This window comes from Alligator mississippiensis, chromosome 11, assembly GCF_030867095.1.
Source record: "Alligator mississippiensis isolate rAllMis1 chromosome 11, rAllMis1, whole genome shotgun sequence".
Taxonomy (NCBI): Eukaryota; Metazoa; Chordata; order Crocodylia; family Alligatoridae; genus Alligator; species Alligator mississippiensis.
The window spans coordinates 21,131,991-21,143,019 of NC_081834.1; the positions used below are offsets into that span (position 1 = coordinate 21,131,991).

The window sequence follows — 11,029 nt, forward strand, 5'->3', positions numbered from 1 at the left end:
AACTAGCCTTGTTTTGTTTCGAGGTTGTTTCAAAGCCCTTCATTTTAATTCAATTTCACTGTTTCGAGCTCGAAATTAGTTGGAACAGTGTTGAATCGAAACAGCCGGTGAAATTTTGCACAGCCCTTACAGAACCTGGGATTGGAAGGAGAAGACCATAGAAAGACTGAGATGACAGCACTGAGTTTGTTGCAGCTTGGGGAAGGGAGGATTCAATGGATAAGACTGGGCCTAGAATAAGAGTCCTCTGGGTTGAGATGAGGACTCAGATAAGAAACCATCTCAGGGAGCACTGGGGGACACAGAAAAGCAAAGCTGGGGAGATTGGCAGAACATGCACATGGCTAGGACATGCACAAACTGGAGGGGGTGGGGTTGCCAAAGCATACTCTCTTCTTGTATCTGGAGGGAATTCCAGTCTCACAATTCTTTTGTCATCAGGAAACATCTGGGAAATCCATTTAGAAAACATGCAACTTTTCCTCTTCTGAGGAAGCACTGGCTCACACAGAGTGCGACAGTCTATGCTGGCTAACACTTAGTTCATTAGCTCAACTGGTAGGACTCTGGGCAGTGGATCTAAAAGGTTCCAACCCTGCTACTGAATCATGTAGGAGTTAACAGGATGCCATTAAAAATGGAACTTGTTTTTCATTTTAGTTTTTTAATAACTTAGAAAATGATACTTTAAATGGTCTTTACATGTTGATTTACTTAAAAGGATGCAGCATTATGTGCTCAGGTACTGGGAATGTTCAAGTTAGGTTTGCCTTTACCATGTTACTGACTTTTCTATGCATGCATCATGAAACAGGGTACAATTCAGGATTGCATCATTAAGGAGGCTCTTAGTTTTAGGCTTCCCTTCCTCATTTGCTTCAAAAAGTTGGAAGGTGTCCAGTGAAGGTTGCAAAGGATGGCAAAAGGAAAAAACAAACAAACAAAAAAAAAAAAACAACCATGGTCTCAGGCAGTTGAATATTGCCCTGGTGAACTGGGTTTCTCTATCACAGAATTCCTATCTTGATACTAAGCTTTAAAATCAAACTCTTCATAGATTATCACAATCTTGGTTTCTCCCATGTGCCCTCCTCTAATATGTATGTTCCTCTTTTTGGGGTGACCAGCTGAGGCTGTTTCTATGGACACATTTTGCAGAAATTTTGAGCACTCACTATTGAGAGTCAGCAGAAGCTCGATTTGAACATGCTCAAAAAACATCAGAACCCTGGGTTTCTCAAGGCACACATTTGCCATTTGGTCTTACTCTCTTTCTCTCTCTGTTCCCAATCCCACTATCACACCTCAGAGCTGTTGTGAAAATAAGTTAATATTTACGGGACTCACATCCTGATGAACACCCAGAAAATCCCAAGGATTAAAGATGCAGAAAAATAAGTTTAAGAAAAGCAAGCAAAAAAAATTCAACATGGGGATACAAAGTGAGCAACAGGATGAAACAAAATATTGAATAGCTGCTCAGTGAACACTGACTGTCCTGTACACTGACATAGTGGTCCTGTGGAATAAAAAGCATGTAATCAAACAATTAATGTTACATTACAGTATGTACAGATGAGGGAGCTGCACTAACGTTGTACAGGAAATCATATTCTGGCATTTCCTAATTTTGACTACTTGACTTTGCAACCTTAGCAAAAACTACAGTTGACATTTCATTAGGATTTTAATGCCTGTAATTTTTGGATCACTTTTCATTTCCAGCTGAAGTGTTCTATTCTGATCTTTCGTTTTGTTCAATGCTTGGCTTCCCCTCTCCCATAGGCAATTTTTATTTAATACTTGAGAGAAACTCATTCACCTGTTCTGAATTATGGAAAGGTGGGGAAAAAAACCCCTGTCCTTTTCCCATCTCCAAAATGTTAAGTGTGGGGGATTTTTTTTGCACGCACAATTCAAAAAGTGGATGAACTCTGACATTTTCAGGATGAATAGATCCAACACAGTAAACAGGCACTCTCATTATTTTTAAGATAGAAAAACACAACAAATAGATATATAAGCACTTCTAAAAATGGGTTTTGTTCACGCATGGTCATAATTTTGGTTAATGTTGGAACTATATTATTATCTGCTGTGCTGAGTTCGCATCGAAAACTTTTTTCCATGGATGTCTGGTACAACATAAGACACTTTCTCTGTAGGACAATTACAACACAGGAGGCTTATATAATGAAGTCTTTATGCTCCTGTGGAGCTGATAAGCCCTGTAGAAGGAAAACTTCCTGCAAAATTTATCATTATTGAAAGAGAACATTCTTGGAAGATCTACAAGCCAAGAGAAGCCCATGAATTTCAATCAAAGGAATTAACAAGTGTCATTTACTTAAACGTCTCTCATGTCTAAGAACCACAGGCTGTATTATATTTCCCTAAAAACCTGCATGACCTATTTTCTTCACCATTCCCAGTGCAAAAAACTCAACCTCTCAGAACACGCTTACTTATGATTTTGGGGAACAGTTCCACCAAGGTACTGACTCCTCCCCAGCCATTCCACATAAAAGTGAAATGTAAACCATTCTACACATACTTCTATATTGTTATACGTGGCCCAAGGAAACTGAACTACAAAACAATTTATTTTCATATAACAGCACAACTTCAATGCCAAGAAGTTGGGGGAAGGAAATGCTAACCTATTGATGTCAATGCATTAACAAGGGAAGAACAGCCGGGGAGGAGGGTTTTGAGCAGGCAGTGATTAGGCTAACTATTGAATTGGGGGATAAGGTATTAGAATTATATTGGATGGATTGAGGCAGGCATAGAATTGATCAATTTGGAATAGGTCAAGGAAAAAGTTGGGGAATGGGATGGCAGATTAGGAAAATGCTAGAAGTGATTTGAAGAGAAGAGGAAGGGAATTTGGGAACATAATAGAATGGGGGAAAGGCAAATCAAAACTGATTTGATCTTGAGTTACAAACTGAATGGGTTGGGAGGGAGGGGGGCCCCAAATGATGAACTAGGCAGAGGTATATACTTAAAAAACTGATTAGTGAACAGTGCCACAATACTGATATAAATTCCACCTACCTGATATTGAGGACAGAATTCAAAATCCTCAGTTTCACACCACAGGCCTCTGCCACTGAGGTAGAGTAAAATAAAGGCTGGTAAACTGCAAGTTCTTAGTAAGGCTAAGTTAAGCAGCCACCAGTGTCTGTTGCCACCAGAGAACAACCCTTTCCTTGTCCAGAAAAACTTCTGAAAATCTATACACGCACAGACACAAATCAATACCTCTCAATCTTACAAAGAAAGAAACAGGGGTTTTATACCATCAGAAAGTGGAGATCCATCACAAAGTAGAGTTTTACTATGGGACAGGAACTGCTTGACGCCCTGGGATATCCAGAGATATTAAACTTCGAAATTCTCCCCATCTCTCCTTTTTCACTTCTTTTATGATGGCATTAGAAGTCAAAATAAGGTTCCATTTAGTTCTTTAGACCCCATTCACATTATTTAAACAACACCATTAACAAAAGCAGCAGCAGAAATTTTCAGCGAAACTATCCCTGACATCACTCAAAAAGGCAATGATTTCCCCCAATAAAATTCAGTCTCCCTTAAACTGATCGTCCCTCTTAACCTCACCCTCTTCAGGTACATGGGCAAAGGATGGGCCTTGAACCCTCCAGGTTAACACATGCCTGTTCCAGACCAAAGAGAGCTTGTTCCACAGGTCCTCACAGAAGAAGCTCTGTTGCCAATTCCCTCAGCATTAAATCAAGGAAAATTCACCTCAGGTGCCTCTGCTGACCACAGCTGCTGTAGTATGGCACGGGATGAGGCAAGGTGCAGTGTCTCACGTAGCTAAGCGCCGAGCCATTTGGATTTTCATAAGTGACACCTCATGCCTTACCTTCCACCTAGAATTCAAGAGGTGATGAGCATGCTGGTGTTTTGTGCTCAGTCATCCTTCATTAAGTGGGCAGCTGTATTCTAAACCACAAAAGTTTCTGGCTTAACCTAAGGGATAGTCCTGGTTCAGGAATCAAGACTCAAGACAACAAAAGGTACAAGCCACTGTGGATGTGGCTCTGACTATATAGGCGTAGGTAATACCAGACTGCAAACTGCATAAGAAATGGTGAGAGACAGCCTGAACAAGTCACAGAAAATGTCATCCTGTTTCCTGCAACATCACCTTCATTTTATCTAGATGAAGCTTCAGATAGGCAGCTGTCATCCAAGTCCCCGTGAACACCAACAGTGCTGGTGGGGTAAGGTGAAACCATACTAATCGAGTCAGGTGCCATCGGCTTACTGAAAGGAAGTATCTATAGGCCACTAACTTTCCTATCAGCCCCATACACTGATGAAACAGGATGGGAAACAAGACAGGAGACTGCTGAATGCCATCAACAAACATAAATAACTTGATTTGAGAAAGCACTGACAGCCTACACACTGCAAGTCAGTCCTCTGAGTACTGCAAATGGAAGCGCACAAAATCACAGGTCATATCTGGGCCTCAGTTATAGCCCATTTCCATTAAAAGTCCACAGATCTACCAAGCCCACAGAGAATGCTATGGTAGTATGGGAATGCCAACAATAACTACCTAATTAGTATTCCTACTTAAGTAAAGGAACTTGTTAAAAATAAAATAAATGTTATATAAAACAGACCAAAGAGCACTGACCTAATCTGTCTTTTGCATCTTGATATGCAAAGCTAGGCAATGGATTAACCAATGTTTAGATAAGATGCCCTTTCAAATTAGCACATAGCTTGAATTTTGAAAGGTCAAAAGGAACAATCTTTATTTCATTCTTAGACATTTAGTAAAACCTGACCTTCCCTAGCGTGTTATATGCCCTCAACTCTTACAACATTTAATAAAGGCTGCTCCCCCCCATGCAGCTTTCCCACACTTCTCAACAGAAAGTTCTATAACCTGAACACATTGGAGGTATTTAAACATTAATTTATGGGACAGGAGTAGGCCAACAAAAGATTTAGAGCTTATTTCAAAACAATGGCTTTTTCATTTAATTCTGTTTTTTACAGTCAATCCATAATCAGAAAACAAGTGAGCATCAGTATACAAATAACTCTCTATTTTGGGGTCCTGAGAAGTTTCAGTAATTGCTTGTAGTGTAATGAATGTTTGTAATTCATTAGATTCTGTTTATAAATGCAAAGCACGCCATGACATCAATGATGTTCTCTTTATCTCAACAAATAGACTATTACACTTAATGTACTTCCAGCGAAGCCTGCATGGTTAAAGATATGTATACATATTTTATACATTCCAATGTTTAAAATTGTATATTCATATTTTAATAATATTTAGGTTAACTGCACAATGGTCATATCCCAGACAAACCCATGCTCTGCTTATTATCCCAATGAGCTTCAAAATTTTTACAGTACATTCACTACATATTACATCTTCTTCATAAACTTAGTGTCTTTGTTTATATAATTTTGTAAATAATAAGACATGTAGGACAACTATCTAAATGAACTCAAAATTGTGTCATGGACAGATCATTCACAGATTTGCAATTTGTAGCTGTCAATCTTCCTACAGCTGCTAGATAACAAAACAACAGTCCTTTTCTTCATGCAGACAAGCAAATTCAATAAACATTGGTAAAGGCTCTTTTGCAAAAGGAAAAAGGAAAAAAAAACCCATTGGTTTGCCAGTCTATTAAACCTTTTCTTATATACTTCTGAACTCCTATAGATTTTTTTAAAAATCAATCAAGCTAATTCTACATATTTGAATCCCACATTTAACCAAAATTTAAATTTTGCTAAACACAGACTTGCATATTACCAGATACATCTTGGCTGGTAAGAAGATGAGCCAGGGGAAAAAAAAATACATTAAGAGATGTACTGACTTACAATTCAGATTGCATTATAATTTGGAATCCAGAGAACAGATAATGCAAGTAGTAAAAAGGGTCTTTAAAAAGGTAGGCAAATGTAGATTTCACTCTCTCTTAATCAAAATCTTCTTGAAATGGTCCAAGTTATTTTAACATTTGCAGGATAAACAGAGAATGCAAAAGGACAACAGAAAGATCAATGTTGAGTGCACTTGTATAAATTCAGTGCTCTAAAATTTTAAAAGGACAATGCACGTAGAATAGATTTTTTTTAAAGAGGAGGATGTAAACTGAACAGTAGTTAGAAATACTGTTAAAAGCTGAATTAAGGGCCAACAGCTCTGGTGCTAGGAAAGAAAAGAAATTTAAATCGATAAAAAATCAATACAAAAAGGGCAATAAAATTGAAAAATGAAAACAAAGTGCTACCAGCGAAGCGAACTGACAAATGGGCGTATTGATGGCAGATAAGAACAGAAATCTAACTCTTGTAAAATGCTTATATTCCACCTTATAAATCACTCCTGAATTTCCTCTATCTTCAAATAAATTACAGATCACTTTCCATAATCACAACACCAGCTCTTATGTCATGGATTTTCCCTTCGCAATCAAGCTCGGAGTTAGCCAGAGGTGTTCCTATCATGTGTTTCTCCTGGGGGCAAGAAACTCTAAGCTGCAGCAGACGGAGGCACTTAGCAAGTCCATCCAGAGCTGTCAAACCAGGATCCGCTCAGGCAGGGCAGCTGGGGGCGTTGGGGTCCGCTGGGACTGACACCCAGCCTCGCTCCATGCACGTGAACGCTTTAGTGCTGCCCCTTCTACCAGTTGCTACCAAAGGCATTTTCTGAACCATCAGCACCTTGGCTAGCTAAAGACATCCTCCTTTGCGGGTGAAGTAAACAAAGCCATGGCATGACAAGCAGGAAGGGCTTCTGGGCAGGCAATGCTGCTGCCTTAAAGCGCTGCATGTGCGAGTCTGCCTCCATACCGTATTGATCTGGGCGGCCGCGGCCGCACATGCATGGCCGGGCCGGGGCTGGGCTGGGCTGGGGGGACACCGCCGGGAGAGCAGACCTCTCTAATAGCCCGTCGCCACCGGCGCCAGCGCGCGTCTCGTCGGGTCCGTAGCGCTGCCCCCCACCCACCCCGCACAGCTGGGAGAATATTTGGGAAGAAGAAACATCCCCACGCAGGAGGCGCAGCACCGCCTCGTCCCACGCGCCCCCTCCCCCTCCTTTGTGCACCAAGTTTCCCGGCGGCCGGGGCTCCCCCGAGGGTCCGGCCAAGCGCCCCCGCCCCAAATCCTGCCCGGCAAAGTCCCGAGACAAACAATGAGCGAGAGCCGCGAGACCCACCCGGGCTCCCCCGGCGCAGCCCCGGGCCCCGCCGGGAGGAGCGGAGCGGTGCAAGGGCGGGCACCCCTCGGGGCGGCAGCGGAGCGGGGAGCCCCGAGGCTGCGGCGAGAGCAGCGAGCACTTACTGGAGGCAGCGGCGAGACGCAGACGGTGCTGGCTGGGCTCCCAGCGCGGCAAACTCCCCGGGCCGGCGGCTCCTGGCTCCGTGCGCCTCCACTTCAAACCCGCCGCCCGCCTACTCCCTCCCCTGTGCGGACACTCCCCGCGCTGCCGCTGCCACTGCCGCGCCCGCCTCCCCTCCCCTCCCCTCCCGCCGGGCTGCTCCCCTTCACGCGCTCCCCATTGTCTCCGGAGTAGCCCCCGGCCACGCCCAGGCCTCCCCCCTCCCCACACACCTGCATCGCTTGCCGGGCTCCCGTCCCCCTCGCGCGCCTCAACTTGCGTCTCCCACAAAGCCCCCGCGCTCCTTCCACCTGTTCAGTCTTTCCCCCGTGCCCCCATGTCTCCTCTTTCCTTCTGCTGCTTTTATCTCATGGCCTTTCCCTTCCCCTTCTCTCAATCTGCTCTGATTTCAGTGCCTGGTTTTCCTCCCACCTTTTTGCTTCTTTTCCTTCTGCCAGTCTGCCTTTTTTCTTTTCTTTCTTTTTTTTTTTTGGCCTCTCCATTTATTTCCCTCTTCCCTTCCTGTTTGTTCCTGTGCCCTCTTCTCCTTGTTTTCCTTTCTCTTCGCAGTTCCCCTGAGCCTCTTCCCCTTCCTTTGTCTCGTTCAGTCCCCCATGTCTCTTTTGCCTTAGCTGTAATGCAATCCAATTCACTCGGCCTTTTTTTATTATTATTATTCACCTGAGGCTTGGGGAGATCATCCACAATGAGGGTACATTGACTTGATGAGTTGCCCACATCTTGGGGAATTCAGCCGCCTGGCTCCCTGAACCACCTCCCCACCCCCCTGCGCCAGCTGACACTGCAAATGCTCTTCAGTAATCAATAAAGTGATTTGGCTTAGCTGTGGGCAAAGGTATCAAACAGAGATTTTCCTCCAAAATTGAATTGTTTTACTTTTTCCCACATTATATGTCAATGAATTTCCTTGCTAAAACTCAAATGACTTCTCTTGGTTTACCCTAACCAATGGAGAACAGGAGATTTTTGTCCAAATGAATGATCCCAGTTTGCCAGGGGACCACGGGGATATTTTTCTCTATGCATGCAGATGTTTTCCTCCTTTTCTATCTATTTGAGGAAACTGCTGAGTTTCATGTGGTTACATATTGAAAATTTAGTTTCTCGTGGTTTCCACACAAACACATTAAGCAGCTCAGGTTCGCTCCAAACCAGGCCGCAGTTCACAAACACTGACTGACTCCTCAATGCGTAGCAAAAAACAAATGCAGGACAGTTGGATATCAGGGCAGATTTTGCAATGATAGTTTTGTACTGTAAACCTTTTCAGCAGATTGATATCTGAGTGAACTAGCTCAAGCAAGAAACCAGAAATCTAACAGGTACTCATTCTTCGTAGCTTTTAATTATTTGTTATTTATTAAAATGTAATCCTAGGTCTGTACTTGCTTGGTAACATTTGATCTGAGCATCTTTGAATGTTGTTATTCAAGACAAGGCATTCACCTATTTGCATGGTATATACTTCAGATCAATCAACTTTGGAAATAAAGATAAACAGAAGCCAATTACAAGACAAATTATTCTGTAGCACGTACATCGTTTATCATCACAAAAACACCTATACATGTAGCATAGACATAAAATATTATCAAATATGGAAATGGATATGCTATTGAGAAGGAGTAATGTCAGTATAGGAATGACTATGCTGATGCATGGAAAACCACGGAGCATGTATAGTGCGAATTGGGCATGAAGCATGATCAGTCTCAGGCTGAGCTAATGGCTGGTGAATTAATAAAAATGTCAGTCCTTCTGCCTCCTGACTTCTTAGTAAATGGTGCAGAAGTTCTTGTTACAAGAGTCTTCTACATCTGTATGCATGTAAATAGTTAAGGGAGAAAGTGTCAGTGGATGATAGTTAAATTATGTAACAGTTTAGGGCATTATAATAATAACCTGCTATTCTACACTTCAAATAGCTTCTTCTAGACAACTCTTTACATCCAATCTTAAGTTATGTAGGACAAAAATGGAGCAATTACTTCCTTTAATCCTCTGGGTTTTCAAGGAAAGCTTGCAGAAAAGTGGTGCCAGCTTAAACAATAGTTTGACATTTTTCTAATCACCATTGATGCTGCAGAGAAAGCACCTAATTGTGCAGACAATGACTTTTCTTCACATTGTTTCATGTACCTCGTGCTGGTAATAACATGAAAGGACTCCATGCTTGTCAAGCTAAACAAGCTCTTTATTAAGAGAACATTTAAAGAGATGCTGCAAGTGCAGCTAGCCTTTAAAGCATGTTCGTACAGACTGGCTTCCTGCTACCTTCTCCAAAATCCTCTCGTGCACTCTGTACACCTCTCTTCAGGGTCTGTGGCAGGTTGCTACATTTATCTTTTTAACAATTTTGTTGTAGCACCATTTGTACAAATGTCTGCTGGCTTGCTGAAGCTATTATTTTTAGAGGAAATCCCACCATTGGACACGGCCTTTACTGCCAGCCCATTGTGGCCAATTAAGGACCTATAGTTCTTCATATATAACACAATACAGGTTCTTTAAACCAACTTCCCACATCATGTGATCAGCACTGCTGGGTGATTTGTTTCCATAGTGTTGCCTTAAATTTTGTTAGCTGGCAACCTGTTGGTGCTTTGTATTGTTCATAAACTACATTGCTTCCAAGTCATGAATTTGGCCCTACCTCTGACTGTACTCATTGTCTACCACTACTCTGCACTTCTTTTTGGCTTCATCACTATTGCTATTCTGAATCTGTAGCTCCCTCCTGTGATCTACATTCCCCTGTTGCTTGGTCCTTAACGTTTGTCATATATTGCCTGCTTATGTAGATACTCTCATGACTTCATTGTTCCTCTGACAGGCTGTTGCAGAATACTCCTCACAGGAGCCAATGTTTTGGTTTCTGCCTAATCTGTCTCAGCATTGGACTATGTCCTAGTCCCTCTGTCTGTCCATTGTGATGGTACAACATTAGCAGGTAGAATACCTATCTGTCCATGTTTTGGCTTTGACATCACTCTCTTTTACTGCTAACTCTGACCATTGTTTTGTGGGAGCCCAAGAGAAAATACACTCTAATTCCCACTTGGCAACAGATTATTTGAGTTCCACCTAAATGTATTGTAGCCTGTTGTTTGAGCATAGTGGATCAGGTATGCTATATTTCCTAGAATGCCCCTTCAGCTTTCATAAGTTTTGTTTGTGTCCAACAAACAGTCCTCTTCCAAGAGATTGTAATAGTAATCTGTTGTGACCATGTACTTCCTATAATTAAAAATGACCAGGTCCATCCTCAAAAAACTCACTTTGCTGGGGTCATCTGGCCCCAGCAGTTTTTCCTGCCTAAGGAAAGTGGGGCTGGACCTGATGATCTCGAGAGGTCCCTTCCAGCTTCTAACATCCAAGAATCCTAGTCTTTTCCAGAAGCAGGTTGAGATTTCATAGATTTGCAGTCTCCTCCTGTTGTCAGTTGCTTTTCACTTTATGTACTTTGCAACATTCCACAGACGTTTTCCATGAATCACTCACCCTAGCCAGTAGAAACTAGGGTGAAATTTGATGAATAGTTTCAGCTGGAAAAAGAAGTTTGGGATTAGTTTCATGAACCTTCCAAAGAAGATGGCATCTCCATTTAACTGA

General features: G+C 42.3%; 1 protein-coding gene across 3 annotated transcripts in view; it reads right to left on the reverse strand.

The window, feature by feature from the left end:
* SEMA6D (semaphorin 6D) overlaps positions 1–7,472 on the reverse strand; it is a 352,602-nt gene extending 345,130 nt beyond the window's left edge. For 2 of the 3 annotated variants that reach the window (XM_059714662.1, XM_019477621.2), the window contains exon 1: positions 7,360–7,472. The gene's annotated coding sequence lies outside the window, so the exon portion shown is untranslated. Of the gene's footprint in view, positions 1–3,060; positions 3,082–7,359 lie in introns of those variants that run through there. The other variant, XM_059714661.1, reaches the window with a different exon arrangement.
* Between the last annotated feature and the right edge of the window lie 3,557 nt (positions 7,473–11,029).